We start from the raw sequence: 15,644 nt of genomic DNA, 5'->3' as shown, positions 1-15,644 counted from the left end.
CGAGGAGAGGGTAGGCGGGGCTGCAGGAGGCTGGCCAGGCGCACGGGCAGGGAGGATGCAGATCAGGGAGTCCCTGTGCCTCAGGTGTGACAGGCCGGGTCCAGAGTCCGCCAGCAAAGGGTCTGGAGTGCCAGTGTCACGTGGCGAGTCACCTGGCGCAGCAGTGCTTGGTGGTCACCGGCAGGAGAAGCTACCTGTTCACGCCCGGGACAGACGTGCAGCTTTGTGGCTGTGATTTTTCTAGACAAGGCTGAGTGCAGGTCCGGGTGCCACCAGGTCCAGCCTCAGGAGACCCGCTCTGTGCCCTAGGTGAGAGGGTGCGTCTGTGAGGTCGAGAAGCTGCCATGACTGGCGTTCCTGGTGCAATCTGGGATGTCCACGGGCCCAGGTGCTCCTGATTCAGTCTGACAGGTGTCAGTCATTTATCAGCTCGCGCCTCACGGTGGCGCCAGGCAGATGGTGGGCACCTGTACTCAAGGTGGAGTAGCTCACAGCAAACTGCTGCTTTCTGAGACGCAGTGACCCAGGTTGAGGCCCACCTTGAGGACGGCTGATTGTGTCCTGTGGTAACTCAGGGCAGCCCAGCCTCAGGCTGTGGAGACTGTGCAGTGCTGCAGCAGCTGGTGTGAGAGGTGGGTCCTGGGGCCAGGACCAGCCTCAGGGCCCCAGGGTGCGGGCTGTGCCCGTGCCAGGGGAGCAGCTGTCGCCTGGGGCTGTCTCCTGCAGAGGGTAGCCTGTGCCAGCAAGGGTCACGCTGCTGGAGAGCAGCAGGAGGCGCCTTCCATGGCCAACGTCAAACGTAGAAGACGTTCGTCAGTGTTAGAGCAGAGTTCAGTTCAGGAGCTGGGCAGTGCCCTGAGCCAGGGAGACGCAGCCGTCTCCACGGCAGCAGCGCCATGCTGGGGCTCGGGCCCAGGCTGAGCTGGTGGCTGCGTGTTGGCACACCTCGCTCGGCTGCCGCTGTCCCTGGGAGGCAGCTTGGACCACGTTCAGCAGGATGAGTGGCCCTGCCTGGAGGAGCCCCCAGCCTGAAAGCCTCGGGGACCAGGAGCCCACAGGCGATGGTGTCAGCCCCCAGGCGAGGGTCCCGCCCTGCTGTGTGTCTTCCTGTCACTGGAGACGGACATTCACAGACAGACCCGAGCTGCGGCGTCTGGACAGCGGTGGGCGCCTGAGCTGAAGCCCGTGTTGCAACCACCTGCCAACTGGGTTCACAAGTGGCCCTGGACATGCCCACGAAGGACCTCCAGGAGTGTGAACGCTGGGGCCTGGCCGGCTCCTGTGCAGTGGCCCTGCCCCGCGGGCCTGGCCGGTGCTGGCACTGGGGCTGCCACGCCTGGTGCTGTTTCTGGTGGAGCAGTGGCAGTTGGCGCCCAGAGACTGAAGCCCTCGGACAGGTTGAGCGCCTCTCATGTTCCCCTCTGGCTGTGAACGCCCACTGTCCCCCTCACTGCGGGTGAGCCTGAAGAGTGGCCAGCCAGAGGGCGAGGGGCCACTAGGAGCACTGCAGGCTCCCTTGTCACCAGGACGAGCCCGCAGGCACTGCAGCCGGACCGCGGGGCCCTGGGCTGTGGGCTGCGCTGACCTCGGTCTTGCCGGGCGTGGGGGCTGAATAAAGGGACTCCTCTCTCCTTTGTCCTTCCTTTCTCTTCACGGGCAGCATGGGGAAGGTCCACTTGCTCTCCAGGCAGGCCCTCTGTGCCCCCCGATTCACAGTCCACTCACCTGTGACGGTGCTGAGGTGCCTTCGGGAGGTGGCAGGCCACAGGACCCCCATGCAAATGAGTGGCATGCAAGGGACACTGGCTGCCCCCATATAAGGGAGCAGAGCAACCCCGCTGGACACAGCAGCGGTCACTGTGAGCGAGTGGCCTGCTGTCACCTCGCTCTCCTCAGCCTCCAGAGCTCCAGCTCCCCCGCGGCTGTCACCACAGACTTGGTGGCCAACATCTGTCCGTTCATGTTCGCCTCTGACCCAAGACCATGGGGACGTGCTGGTCTCTGGCGGCTGGTGTCACCACCACTGTCCTCGCCAGAGGCTCCATGTGTCCTGAGTGCAGAGGCCACTCGGTGCCCAGCATGACTGGAAGTGTCTCTGAGGCACCCCACCTGACCCTCAGCAGAGCCACTGCTGGTCAGTCTGTGAGGACAGATGGAGGGCCCGCCTGTGCTGCCCCCCACGCCCATGGCAGAGCCGGGGCCTTCGATGGAACCGTCTCTCCAGGAGGAGGAAGAGGGACGCCAGTGCTGCTTCCCCCCTCGCACTTGACCATCCGGCCTTGGTGTGTCCACAGGCTCCCAAGGGCTCTTTGGCCCCTGAGATAGCTCAGTGTCCAGCGCCCCCCAGGGACATGGCTGCAGCTGTGCAGGGAACGAACGTGCACGTCCATCCTGGGTGGGATAGAAATCAGAGGTGTGGGGAGAGGGTCACCTCCTGCCCCATCAGGGTCGGGCCTGCAGCCTCTGCTCCCGCAGCGACCTCAGCCCCGCCGGCCCCTTCTGGCCTTTCTTGTGCTGACCTGGGGCTGTGGGAGGGAGACCACAACCCTAGTGGTGGCTTCCCACGTGCAGAAGCCCCCAGGGCTGCTTGGAAGGTGACAGCTGTGGTGAGCCCGCTGCTTCCAGGAGGAGGCAAGCCCCGAGGGCACTGTGGGAACGTCCGGGCGCTCTCCATTAGGGGCACTGTCCCCAGGACTCTGAGGGCGGCTGACCCTCGTGCCCCTGCAGAGGCCCAGCCCTCCCTGGCAGTAGGCGCACCTTGGCGGGTGTCTGACAAGCAGATCTCACAGTCCTCTTGAGCCCTCCGCCACTCCACCCTGGGCAGCACAGCATGGACAGGACCTGTGTTCACGGCTGGCACCCCTGGGCTCTCCCACAGTCCTGGAGCCCAGGGGCCTCAGCTTCTTGGTGTGGTGGCCAAGTGGCTGTAGGGCTGTGGCCAAGCCATGTCCCGCTTCCCAGCCCGTCCCTGGGCGTGTCCCTTGGTCCTAAGGGCACGTCCTCCCTCAGACTCCCCAGGGATGCTAGCTGAGGAAATCCCATTTCACAGGCTGGAGACCCCAGGTGACAGGAGCAGGTGACAGGGGCGTCACCTTGTCATCCCTGACCTCACCCTGCACATTCATGGGCCTGAGGAGCCACTTGCCCATTGTGGCCGGAAGTAAGGCCGCCCCCGCCAGCCATGCCCACTCTCCACAGAACACACTCTGGTTCGGGAGGTGACACTCCAACTCCCAGAGCTCACGTCCTCGCCCACCTGTGTCCTGTCCCTGCTGAGGGTTTGGCACACACGCCTTTGCTGCCCTGTCAACCCAGGAGCTGGCGGGGCAGGGGCCCAGGCAAGACGGGGCCTGGGGAGCAGCAGGCGCCGGGGCCTCCAGGGGACAGTCCGCTCTGAGCGTCAGCTCGGGGCTGCTGCGTGAGACCCCAGACTGCTTCTCCAGAGGCTGGAGTCCAAGACCGCGGCGTCCTGGGCCCGGCCTCCTGGGGTCTCTCCCGGGCTCACAGACTGCGTGTCCTCCCACATCCTCAAGGGTGGTCTCTGTGTGCGCCCCGGTCTCTTCTGACCACGGTCAGTTGGATGAGGGCCACCGGGACCAGCCCGCTCACCGTAGTGCGTGCCAGCCCTGCAAGGTGCCGGGTCAGGCAGCAGCACGCCAGTCTGGGGACCCAGGCAGCCCTGCCCCCACCCCGCCTGAGGGGCAGCAAGGACAGTGCCTGCCCACTGGGCACCAGAGCCTGAGGAGTGCCAGGCGCGCTTCCATGTGGAGCGGAATTCAGGCAGAAGGGGTGGAGGGCGCGTGGGAGGCCAGGGTGAGGAAGAGGCCGCCACGCACTGGAGGGCGAAGGAAGGGGCTTCTGAGCTTGCACTGGCGGCAGGGGCTGCAGGGTGGTCTGGGCTGGTGGCACCTGAGTCCAGGCCCTCAGAAGTGAGCCGGGCACTGCACGCGTCCAGGGACCTGGTTGCTGGCCCTCGGGGATACAGAGGGGGACGTCGGCCGGGCACGGGAGCTGGTCCTGAGCACCACCATCTCCAGCCTGCCCGCCAGTTACGCATCACGCCACTCGACCGACAGGAGGCTGAAGGCCGCAGGAAACGGCCAGGGCCCGTTGACCCCGTTGTCACCAGACGGATTTCCAGGCCAGGCTGCCCCGTGTGCCTCGTGCTGCCGTCCTCCTGGCTGCATGGTGGGCAAGACTTCGGGACCCCAGGACACTGAAGGCCACCACCCACTGCCCCTCCCCAGAGCAAGCCCAAGCAAGCCCATGGCCGTGGGTGGACAGGCAGCAGCCCCCTCCAGCCTGGCACCTGCTGGAACCCAGGCTGCGCCCCACGAGCCCTCAGGAGAGGCCAGGACCCACGGGCACAGACACAGGCCAGTCCTCTACCCAGTGCCAGGTCAGGGTGGAGTGACGGCAGCGTGCAGCCTCAGCGGGGGCCGCGGCTGAGTGTCAGACGGAGACTGGCGCGAGACTGGCGGAGGTGGTGCTTGCCGCGAGTGAGGCTCTGCCACCAGGACCTGATGGCCAGTCCACTGGTGGAGCAGAGGAGAGACACCCCCTGGGCTCTGGGCCTCTGGGCGGGCAGCGCTGTGGCCAGGGGAGGATCGCAGGGCTGAAGGGGAAGGGCCAGGCCTTCTGCCCTGCGCCCTGCGCGCTGCGCTCTGGCTGGGAGGTGAACTGAAGAATGGAGACAGCGGTGGGCCCTCCCCACCCAGGGCCTCAAGCCTGAGCGTGCCCAGTAAAATTCCCTGTGAAAATCACTCTGGATCCAAAACTGAGCTGGGAGGGGCGGAGGCAGCCCAGCAGGCAGAGCCCAGGGAGAAGGCGCAGGCGGGCCGGCCGGCACCAGAGGCTGGCAGGCCCCTCAGTGGACCCCAAGCCGTGGCAGGTGCGGCCTGTGCAAGCGTGACGTGGAGTGTGGGTCCCGTGACATGAGGTGGCGGCCACTGAGAGTCGGCAGGAATGACCACAGAGATGTGGCACAGGACAGAGGAGCAGCGTCGGGGACACACAGGGGAAGCTGGAGGCCCACCAGCCGGCAGCCACAGCTGGCCCCCACGGAGGCTGGGACCTCCCTGGGGTGGGCGCGGCAGAGGGAAGGTGGGAGGGGCTGAGGGACACGGAGGACAGGCCACGCCAGGAGGTGGCGAGCATGTCCAGACATCTCCTTCCATGCTCAGAAGCCCAGTGGGTCCCAAGAGCTGTGGTCGAGAGCAAGCCACACCTGGAGGGCCAGGGTGAGACGCCAGAGGCGCCCAGGCAGGAGGCCACAGCGTGGAGGAGAACGGCCAGGTCGAGCCGGGCGCCTCGACGCCATGGGCCAGAGCAGAGCGACGTCACCTGGAAACCCCATGGGAAGTACTCCCAGGGCCCACGGCCTGCCCGCTGCCCCTGCCCCAGCCCCTGCACGCCTTTGTCCCTGGTCCCAGGGGGCGCCAGCCTCCCGGCTCCTGCTGCTGGCCGACAGCGGAGCTCCTTGTTTGCAAAGGTCAGAGCCAGAGCTTGGATTCCCACACCCCCACTCCGGGCACTGCCGGGCACCGCCAGGCACCGCCAGGCACCGCTGGGCACAGCCCTTGCTTGGTAGTTTCCAGGCATTCGACCTCAAAGTGGAAGGGGAGGGTCAGGACAGCCCGACGTGCCCTGCAGTAGATTCAAGTTGACCGGGTCGTGTCGAAGTCCACAGCTTGCGCTGGGTGGGTTGTGCAGGACCGGCCAGGACGAGGCTTGCCTTCAAAGTGCCCGGATCCTCAAAGAAACAGTGCTTTCCAATAAGTCCACTGCACGTGTCTGTGGCCACCCATCCGCCAGACACTCGAGGGCACGCCGGGGTCAGCGCCCTTCCCTGCACTGGAGAGCCAGCCGGGTGTCGCCCTGGTGGACGGGCCCCACCTGGCCCAGGGCACCTGCTCCCCCGCCAGCACCCAGCCACCTTCTCCCCACCCAGAGCAGACACTGCGCGCCTGCCTTTACATGCCCACGCGAGGACCTTGGCCAGGAGCCTCACCCCCCTTGGTCTGCGGCACAGATGGCAGCGGTGCCCTTGCCACCCCCCTGGCCGTCAGCTGAGGGAACCATGGCTGCACTACACACCAGCGTCTGTGCCTGGCCGGGTCTGCACAGCAGATTCCCACCTCTGACTCCCAGAGCAGAGGCTGCAGGCCGCAGTGACGTCCTGAGCTCACGCTGCTGCCCAGCGGGACTGTTCCCTGCACCCTGGCGGCTGACCGCCCTCCAGCACAGCTGCTGCAGGGGTCAGATGTTAGGGGGGGTGCACCCACACCAGGTGGTCTCACTGCCCTGCCTGTGCTAGGGGAGGCAGATGCTGGGTCCAGACTCCTCAGAGCCAAGGGCATCATGAACACAGCACAGGTGCAGCGGAGGACCAGTAAGCTGTGGTCAGCATCACACAGGGGCAGTGCCACGCCCGAGGAAGAGTGTGCCAGGCTTCCATGGAGTCAGAGCAACTCGAAGACGTGAGGGTGTCTGGGAATCTTCCTGGGCTTCCGAGGAGGCCCAGGAAGGATGCTTTTTTTTTTTTCCTGGTGCTGGGGATCGAACCCAGGGCCTTTTGCTTACAAGGCAAGCACTCTACCAACCGAGCTATCTCCCCAGCCCGAGGCCCAGGAAGGAATCGGGCACTGACCACATGTCAGGAGGGCACAGGTACTGATGGCCCGAGGACCCCCTGCCCAAGCTGAGCTCACCATCACACCCAGGCTGGCAGCAGAGGCACATCGTTTCCCCTCTAGCTGCACCGCCGTGCCAGCTGACTTCACCCTGGACTGCCAAGGGTCAGGGCCAGGGCTGGGTGACATGGAGAGAAAGCTGCAGGTCAGGGAACCTGGCCACTAGCCAGCTCCCCCTCCTCTAGAAGTCAGTGACATGCAGTGACCCTGACACCTCTGCACGGCCGCTGCGGCCACAGGCCCTGTGCACACTGGCACCCCAGCTCCCGTGCCAGCACAACCTCTCTGCTTCCTGGCTGCCCCGCTGCACGGTGCTGTGGGACACCACTCCTCCCCTGGGAGTCAGGTACCCCTGCCCTGCATGGATCCTTCTGAGCAGTCCAAAAGGACGGCCACTTGCCTCTCTTGCCACTTCTGCCCGTCAGTGAGACACGAATGTGGCTTCAGTGCTGCTGAAGGGCTGTGGGCACATTCCAGGACCTCTGACTCCCCAGGGCCAACTCGCCCAACAGGAAGCAGACGCCAGGAAGGAGCCAGGCAGACGCAACTCCCTCTTGCAGACTTCCCCAAGCTGTTTCCCACACAGCCTGTCCTACGTGTACCTGCCCAGCTGGTCATTTCGTCAACTAGTGGAAGAGTAGCCGGCTCAGAAAGACTCACAGGACATTGCTACAAACTGGTCTCCCCAGCCCATGCCAGGTACATGTGCCCAGAGAAGTCACCTGCACTGTGTATTTTGCCTTGGCTAAGACAGGTTCATACCAAAGGGACACAGGAAGTGGAGAGCAGCCTTAGGGACTTCTATTTCTTGTTGTTTGGTAAATGAAACCCTCCTGAGGAAAATGCATATTTGAATTTAAAGAAAAATAAAATAGATAACAGATGATTCATGAAAACAAAGTAATCTCAAGGCATCAAACAGGAAAATCAGGAACCCCAGGAGATGGCCCCCACCACAGCTGACTTCAATCTGAACTTTCAGCGGAACCTGCTGAACTTGAGCAACTCTCATGACCCTTCAAGATGTGGAGGGGAGGAAATGATGCAAGGATCATCCCAAGGTGGCCAAGACAGAGATGTCAGAGGGTGAATGAAAAGTGCATGCAGAGGTAGACAGACACATAGGAAACGTGCCTGTCTCAGCTCTGACACTGCGGAGAAATCATCCCTGAGGATCCGTGAGGCTGGTGAGTCAAATCAAGCTAAGTCTGTGAAGTCCAAATTTCAAGTTGACGATTTATCAAGACAGCCACATATTGGCGGCACCCTCCCCACCTCCACATATAACAATTTAGGAGCAAATACAAATCTCTTCTGGGAAAAATTCAAAGACTCAAAATATTCCAACCAAACAAACAAGCTGTTTATGGTAAAAAACAAGAACAGAAGACCAAGTCACCATAAATTCAATGTCTAAACAACAGATACAGGCAAAGAGAGAAAAAGTGAACTGGAAAACACATTCAAAGAAATTACACCATAATGCGATTCAGAAAAGAATGATAAAAAGATAAAAACCCATGGAGAATAGAAATAGAGGATATTCCATCTCACCAAAGATTTTTCCCAAACCAAACTGTATCCAGATGCTACTTTTCATAAACAATCATGATATCTCAGGCAGGACACAGGCAAACAATTGTTAACAGTATACACCTTCCAAACTCCCATCTGGGATGGACTCCAAAATCAGAAAGCCACCATAAAACCCCATGAAGTCTTCATGTGATGTCCTGAACAGGGGAAGCTAGAGTGCGGCTGACATCCCACATTCAGCACGTTAACCACTCTCCACAAGCTGACTCTAACGTTCAGGAGTTAAAATGACAATGACGGAATCATCAATCTGAAGGAACGGCTGTTCTTTTGAGGGACACCATCGCAATGACGTCACTAGAAAGTCCAGCTTGCCCGACACACTGGTAAAGCCTGTTGTTGGGAGTCAGGCCCCAGTAGGTCTCTGGGCTCCGGGTGGTTAAGCCTTTGCTGATGGCAGAGAGGGAGAGAGGACATAAAGACGGGTCGAGTTCTGTGCCACAAGGTGTCCGTGCCCAGGTGGCTCTCTGTGCCAACATCAGGGAATCCCTCCCTCTGGGAGCCCAGAGGATAGCTCCCAACCCGCAGGGAGAGGGGTGCTCCCCCACAGCGGTCCTGCTGTGGAGACATTCCACTAGTGACACTGGGGAGTTCCGTGTGCTAGCAACAAAGCTTCCAAGAGAAAAGTAAAAGTCCTGCATTTTTATAAAACTTGATTTAAAAACTCGTATTTCAGACTGCTCAGTGGCTCGAGGCCCACAGGTATCAAGAGTACTCAGCCTTCCTGTGGCGTCCCCAGGACCTTCAGCCTCGGGCCTGGTCTGTGTGGAGCCGTCTTCTGCAGGGCTGGTCCCATCCTGGCCGGCCGCGGCTTCTCCCTGCCCCCGGTGCCTCCCTGCTTCTCGCAGGGCCTTAGGCCTGGCTCTGGCTTTGCAGGAGGGTGTTTGTGACTCCCTGCCGGCCTTCTCTGTGGTCCGTCCTTCTCCTTGGCTCTGTCTCCTCAGCAGCTGCTCCAGCCTTGGTCTTGGGCAGGATGGTGATGGTGGTGGACACACGAGGCTTTGGGGGGTCCAGGGGTGGTTCTTGCCTCTGCTTCTTCCTCTAATGCGAGTTTTTGAAGGAAACGACAAACACGTGAGAGGTAACACTTGAGGAGACAATGACTGAGATTTTTTTCAGAGTTTAAACTTCCAGAAATAAACCTGAAAGATTCAGGAAATCCTCAAGCAAGTCCAAAGAAAGATAAATAAAAACAAATAGATTCATGCCTAATATGTAATAGTAAAACTGCAAAAAACAAGGAAAAACAGGTCTCTACAAATAGTTAAAAAGACGATCGGCAAGGGCTGACAATGGACGCTGGGAGGCGAGTGCCAGTCAGCGTTTTGCCCCTGGGACAGCTTGCCCGAGCAAACAGCTTGTTCTGGCTGAGAGCGTCAGAGGATCCGGCCACAGCTGGTGGGCTCCGGGGCACGGAGAGGAAAGCTGCTCCTGCAGAGCAGTCGGGGCAGGCAGGGAGGAAGGGTCAGCGAGGAGATGGCCACCCTTCCTTCCCGTGTCCCAGCTCCCGCAGTGCCCTCTTCCCCAGTAAGGCCGCCAGGTGTCAGTCCACCACAGGCTGGTCCTTGGCCAGGTCAGAGTTGCCCCGTCCTGTCGCTTCCCGGAGCCCTGCCTCTGAACGCCATGCCCGGGGCCAGCGCTTCTCATCTGAGCCTGGGGACACCCGGATGCGGCCACGGCAAGACAGGATGGCGTCTCCAGTGTGCAGCTGGACCTGGACAGCTTCACGTCCTGGAGGTTCTCCCGGGCTGAGCCGTAATGTTCCCAACCAGCAGAGGAGCCGCTGGCGGTGGGACTGAGACGCGAGGGCACTTTGCTTCCCGCGGGGGCAAGTCCCATCACCCACTGGGACCCCGGAAGAGATCAAGGTTCCAGATTCAAAATGCGGCTTCTGCTGAATGCACACGGCTCTCACCTACCGTGAGGAGTAGCGGGGACTCGCATTCTAGGACTGTCTTCCTGTAATGAGGGCCTTCCCTCGGGAAGCAGCGTGCGCCTGAGGCCAGACGTTGACTGCAGTAGGAACCATGGTCTGGGCCTCACTGCTCAGTGCGCGCTGCCGCGGGGGCGACTGGCACTCAGTCAGATCTTCATGAATGATCCAGTTCCTCAGCTGCACTAGCTACACCTCTAACCGATTCATCTCCTTCAGGTGGTTCTGGGGATTGCGCTCAGGTGCTAGGCGCGCACTTACCTCTGAGCCACACCCCCAGCCCGCGCGAGGCCCATGGCGTGTTCCTTTGTGCACACGGGCCCCACCCTGGGCAGCAGAGATGGAGAACGCGCCACCTCCCTGGGCGCTCCGTCCAGCACGCTGCAGGGTCAGCGACCCTCCAAGCTCTCCGTGAAAGGCAGGAGGGAAGACCAGCCTGGGCGCGTGAGGGCAGCGTGCCTGATGTGCGCCCGAAACCAGGACAGGATGAGGGCCGCGCGGCAGCCGTGGTGCCCGGACCGCGCTCTGAGCCTCTGGGTGACCCGGGACAGGGAAATCCTTGCGTCCTCGCCAGGGCCCCAGGACGGCAGTGAAGCCAGAATTAAGGACAGGTAGTTAGTGTAGAAATAGAAAATCGGGTCAATTCAAGGAAATGAAGCCATGAAGCCATCTGCCTTTGGAAGTTGGAGACTGCCCCTGGAAGAATGGAATGTCAAAGATCTCCAGAGCCCATTGATTACCAAATTTACCTGCCTTTATCAAGGACTGCAAACAAGGAGCTGCTAATTAATGCCCCCTGGCCCTTACCTGCCTGAATCACCTTGGCCCTCCCCCTGCCCTTGGCTTCTCACTTATGCAAAACCGGGCCTAGTCACGTAGGCAGGAAGGAGAGAGAGATAAGGGGGGAGAGAACTGGAGAACAAAAGAGACTTTAACCTATAAAAGATGTAGGGTGCGCTCACTTCTTGGGACTTTAGAACATCAGCCATGGCCCCCTTCTCCCTGCCGGGAGAAGTCTGTATTATTCCCTTTAAATAAACCTGCTTAATATGCTTGCCTTGGCGTGCTTCTCTAGTGCTTAATCTTCAACATTAGAAGAAGCAGAACTCGTCACCGGTAAACGGCGGTATCAGATTTGGAGGTCCCACCGAGATTTACGCCAAGGTAAGTAAGCCTCTCTCTCCACACACCCCACATCTGTTTGAGGTGCATCTTTCTTTCTGTCTCTTTATTTTTGGAGGGCAAAATGGGCACCCGTCGGCTACTTAAATGCAACTAGTGCAGCCGCCATTCTTAAGACTCGGGTGAGAGGTTTCCCGGCCCAGGCAAGTTTCCAATCACCTGCTCTGTAGGCATGTTGGACTGTGCTGAAGCCGTTTCCTACTTTTCTGTCCAGGCCCGGAGCGCAATTGCCGCAAGTACACAGTGTCCCTAGTCCTGATCTGACCAGGATGCGTGGAGGTGGAGGAAGGGTTGGAGCAACTGCGGGGTTCTCGGCCCGGGCTACTCTCGGGTGGACCCCAAAGGTTCCTTCTCCAGACTCCCCCTCCCGACAGCCCTGAAGGGTATCCAGGCTGATCAGTAGACAATGGCACTGAGGGAAAGCGCCAATCACCTTTGCCTCCGTATGGGCCGCACAGTGCACAACACTCCCGCAAATCCACTCCCTCCTGGATGCTCCCCTTCCCTTGCCGGTCAGACATTAGGAATTCAAGCTGTAGGATTAAGGCCTGGGATGATTAGTATGAAAATGCCCAGGTTCCCTTTGTTCACATAGTTAGCCTTCACTAGTCCATCTAGAGTCTCCCCATTACTGTTCCCATGCTTAAATGTACTCATGGTGTTCTCTTTAAGCTGCAAGAGGGAGGCATTTAAAAACCCCTCCCATGAGACCCTCCAAGCAAAGGGCGTTATACGCCTAACAACCAATAGATGTCCCCTCACCCTCCGGAGATTCCTTTCGTCTACAGGGCAAGAAGATAGGCAAAAGGCACACTTTTTACTTTTGTCATCGTTTTTCATAATTAGGAGTTTATAGTGGCAGGGAGGAAAGCAGTAATGCCCTTAAGTCTGAATCCTCCCAGGGTCTCTAGCACAGGGCAAACAGGGACCCTAGCACTTTGCCGAAGGAGGCCAGAAATACTTTGGCAAAGCCAGGTAGTGAGAGACGGGTTTTCTGGACCGGATTGAAGCTCAAACTTAGGGAGACGTCCCTGCACATAGTCTCCGGCACGGGCGCCTGAGGTCTATTTTTCTTTTCTTCACTTAGATGGGAGCTTCTCTCTCAACAGTATTGCCAGGTTCACCACTAGCCTGCATACTGCTAAATTGCAAATGAAAAGTGCCTTTCATATGTTACCATGCTTGACAGCAATAATCTCTACCATGAGAGGAGAAAGTCTTGAGGAATCGCCCACTAAGGGAGGAAAATTGAGGGAACCCTCCCAACTTAAGATAGGCAAAAATAAATTTAAGGAGGCTTTTGGAGGATCCTAATAAATATTGAGATGTTACAAAACTTACGCCAGGTATTTGACTTCACCTGGAAAATTATGCTATTAACCATCTAGAGCACAGGCAGTTCCCAGAAACCATCATAACTGGGATTCAAATAATGAGTAGGATGCCTAAAAAAACTATTATGCAGCCTTCAGGAAAATCCTGCTATTTTCATGGAGAGACTTAGGAAAGCAATAAGAAAGCACACCACTCTGAATCCTGAATCCATAAAGGGCCACCTACTTTTAAAGTATAAATTTATCATTTAGTCAGCCCCAAATATTTAGAGGAAATTTCAAAATTGGCACGTGGCCCTGATCAATCCTCAGATGATCTTCTCCAGCTTGCATCTTCTGTTTTTTAATAGACATCAAAAGAAAAAAGGGAACATATAGGCAAGAAAAAGGACTTATTAAAGATCATTCAAACTGATAGAAACTTTTAATGCCTTGCAATAGCCCATGCAATTTGCCCATTTAGGAGTTAAAAGCAAACTGCCTAGTCCAAGACCTTAGAATAATGAAGCAGTAATTTCCCCCACCCTGTATTTCTTAATTCATACACTTTTATCTTGGATTCCAACTGCTGCTTGGTTTACTGTTAGATTTAAAAGATGGTTTTTCCTGTTTATGCTAGACTCTGAATAGCAATTTGTTTGCCTTTGAGTAACCAGATACTGTATCTCAACTAACCTAGACAGTATTGCCTCAGGATTTACATGGCCCTCACCTGTTCCGGACAAACCTTAGCTAAGGACTTAACAAAATTCAGAGATAAAACATTCTGTGATTGTTCTCCAGTAAGTAAAGTACATACTTTATGTGCCTCCACCCAGGAGGAATATCAAAAGGCCATTGCAGAACTCCTAAACTTCTTAGCTAATAGGAATTATAAGATCTCAAAAAAATAAAGCTTAATTATGTCATCAACAGGTTCAATACTACAGAAAATAACCACTATAGGACAATATTCTGCCCCAGGAAGGGGCCTTACTTCAAGCTCCTGTCCTCAGCTTACCTATGAAGCAAGATTTAACCTGTTTGTCACAAAAGGGGAAAATAAATCCTGGATAGGCAGCCATAGGCAACTCAATAACCAATGGCATATCTCAGTGAGGAACTTAGCAAAGTAGCTTCATTCTCAAAAGAAATGGAAAATAAGGTCTCATAATTTTCTTTGACATCCAACCTGTACTGATGAGATGGCTAAAGTACCTTAGGCACAAGGTTTCTATTCAAATCTGTTAGGTCCTTCCAGATCTCAGTCAAGGCTTACATTGAAATGTAAATAAAAGAAGCCCAAAGGCTCAGTAGGAGACCGGTCTCAAACCCAAAGAAAAAAAGGTAAAAAAAGAGCCTTACCTAAACTCCAGCAAAAGTAAATTTTATGGTGCTTTACTAAAGTAATTAACGGCCGTATCATTTTTCCAGGACTCTTGTTTTTTTTTTAATTCTATATATTTTTTGAGCTCATGATTTTTTTGATAAGTTCTATTTTTTTATTCAACTACAGCTTTTGAACATCTGTTACATTGCAATGGAGATTCACCTATAAAGTTACAAGGCCTTTGATTTTGTGTTATTTGTATGTCGTGCTGTCTGGTGTTGTCTGTATCAAAACTGAGCGCTCCTAAAATTAAAATTTAAAAATGGATCCAAATACTTTTAATTCACGTGATTTAAAGGTTCAATTCAAATTGGGTAAACTAATGAAAGTAAAATGTCTTTGAAAATAACTCGCAAGTCTCTAGGTGGTCAATCTAATAAAATATTGATGTTAATAAAATGTCTAATATCAATTGTTTCTAGGACTTTCCTTCAACAGGAAAGAGATAGCAAATACTGTTCAGGACACTTGCCTGCTTTCTTGGTTTTTACAGAATAAGTGAATTAGAGTTAACATGTATGGGATTACTCAAATGTGTTTGTAGAGACATCTGATTAATTTTCAAAGTTAAAATGCTAATTGTTAAATAACATCAAGTACTCTTAACTCTTTAAATTCCATGGGGTATCATACTTAAACATTATTGGTGTTTTTATAGGTTGGTAAATAAAAGGGTTTAAACTTGCTTTGTGTCATCACTAAACTAAAAACAAGGTTACTAAGAGTTATGTCCTAACAAGTGCAATTCTATGTACAAAGGGTCCCAAAAGTTTCAACTGTGTTTCAATTAGAGTACTATAAACAACAAAATATTTAATCTTATTAAAATAGAGCAATTTATCTAAATTCAGAAATTTCATAAGAGTTGTTTCAAAATATGAACAAAAAAGGGTCAACAGCTAGGAAAGAGAAAATAAAAGGTTCTGGGTATGGAAATATATTTAGTAAAAGGGAAAAGGAAATGTTTCTGTGTGATGAAATACATGAGGGTCTAAGTAAGTGCTAAGAAAGTCTGTGTATGTAAAGGGCAAGTTTCAACAAGTTTGCGTGTAACTAAGTTGGTTGTATGTATGTGAAACAGCTAAAGCTATTTAAGGTTTTTCCTAAAGTGAAATACTAATGTTCTGATATAAACCAAAGTTTAATCTATATGGTAAAATGACATGGTTAAATGGCAAGGATTTCTTAGAAACACTAATTTGCTCTTAACTTTGTGTCTATTAAGTTTTTTTCTTTAGAACAATTAGTCTTAAAAATTGGGGTTTATACAATTATGGTTAAACAACTGTTAGAGTATTATACTGTGTTACAGAGTCTACATTTTTCTTTAAAAACTAAATTTGATAAGAAAAAAGTGTCAAGGTAATTGTGAAGTGGTCACTAGTTGTATATTAAATGTGTTCATATTTTTCAGGTATACAAGTTTTAAAGCAGGGAATTTATCCAGCTGCTATTCTCCAGATTAAACTTGTCTGTAATGGTAATTTTAAACTTATAAAGAGTAAATTTTATTGGGGATTTATTTCTATCATTTAATG

Source organism: Sciurus carolinensis, chromosome 9 (assembly GCF_902686445.1).
Source record: "Sciurus carolinensis chromosome 9, mSciCar1.2, whole genome shotgun sequence".
In the NCBI taxonomy this organism is placed as follows: Eukaryota; Metazoa; Chordata; class Mammalia; order Rodentia; family Sciuridae; genus Sciurus; species Sciurus carolinensis.
The sequence above is the reverse complement of the archived record's forward strand: the minus strand, read 5'-3'. Positions refer to the sequence as shown.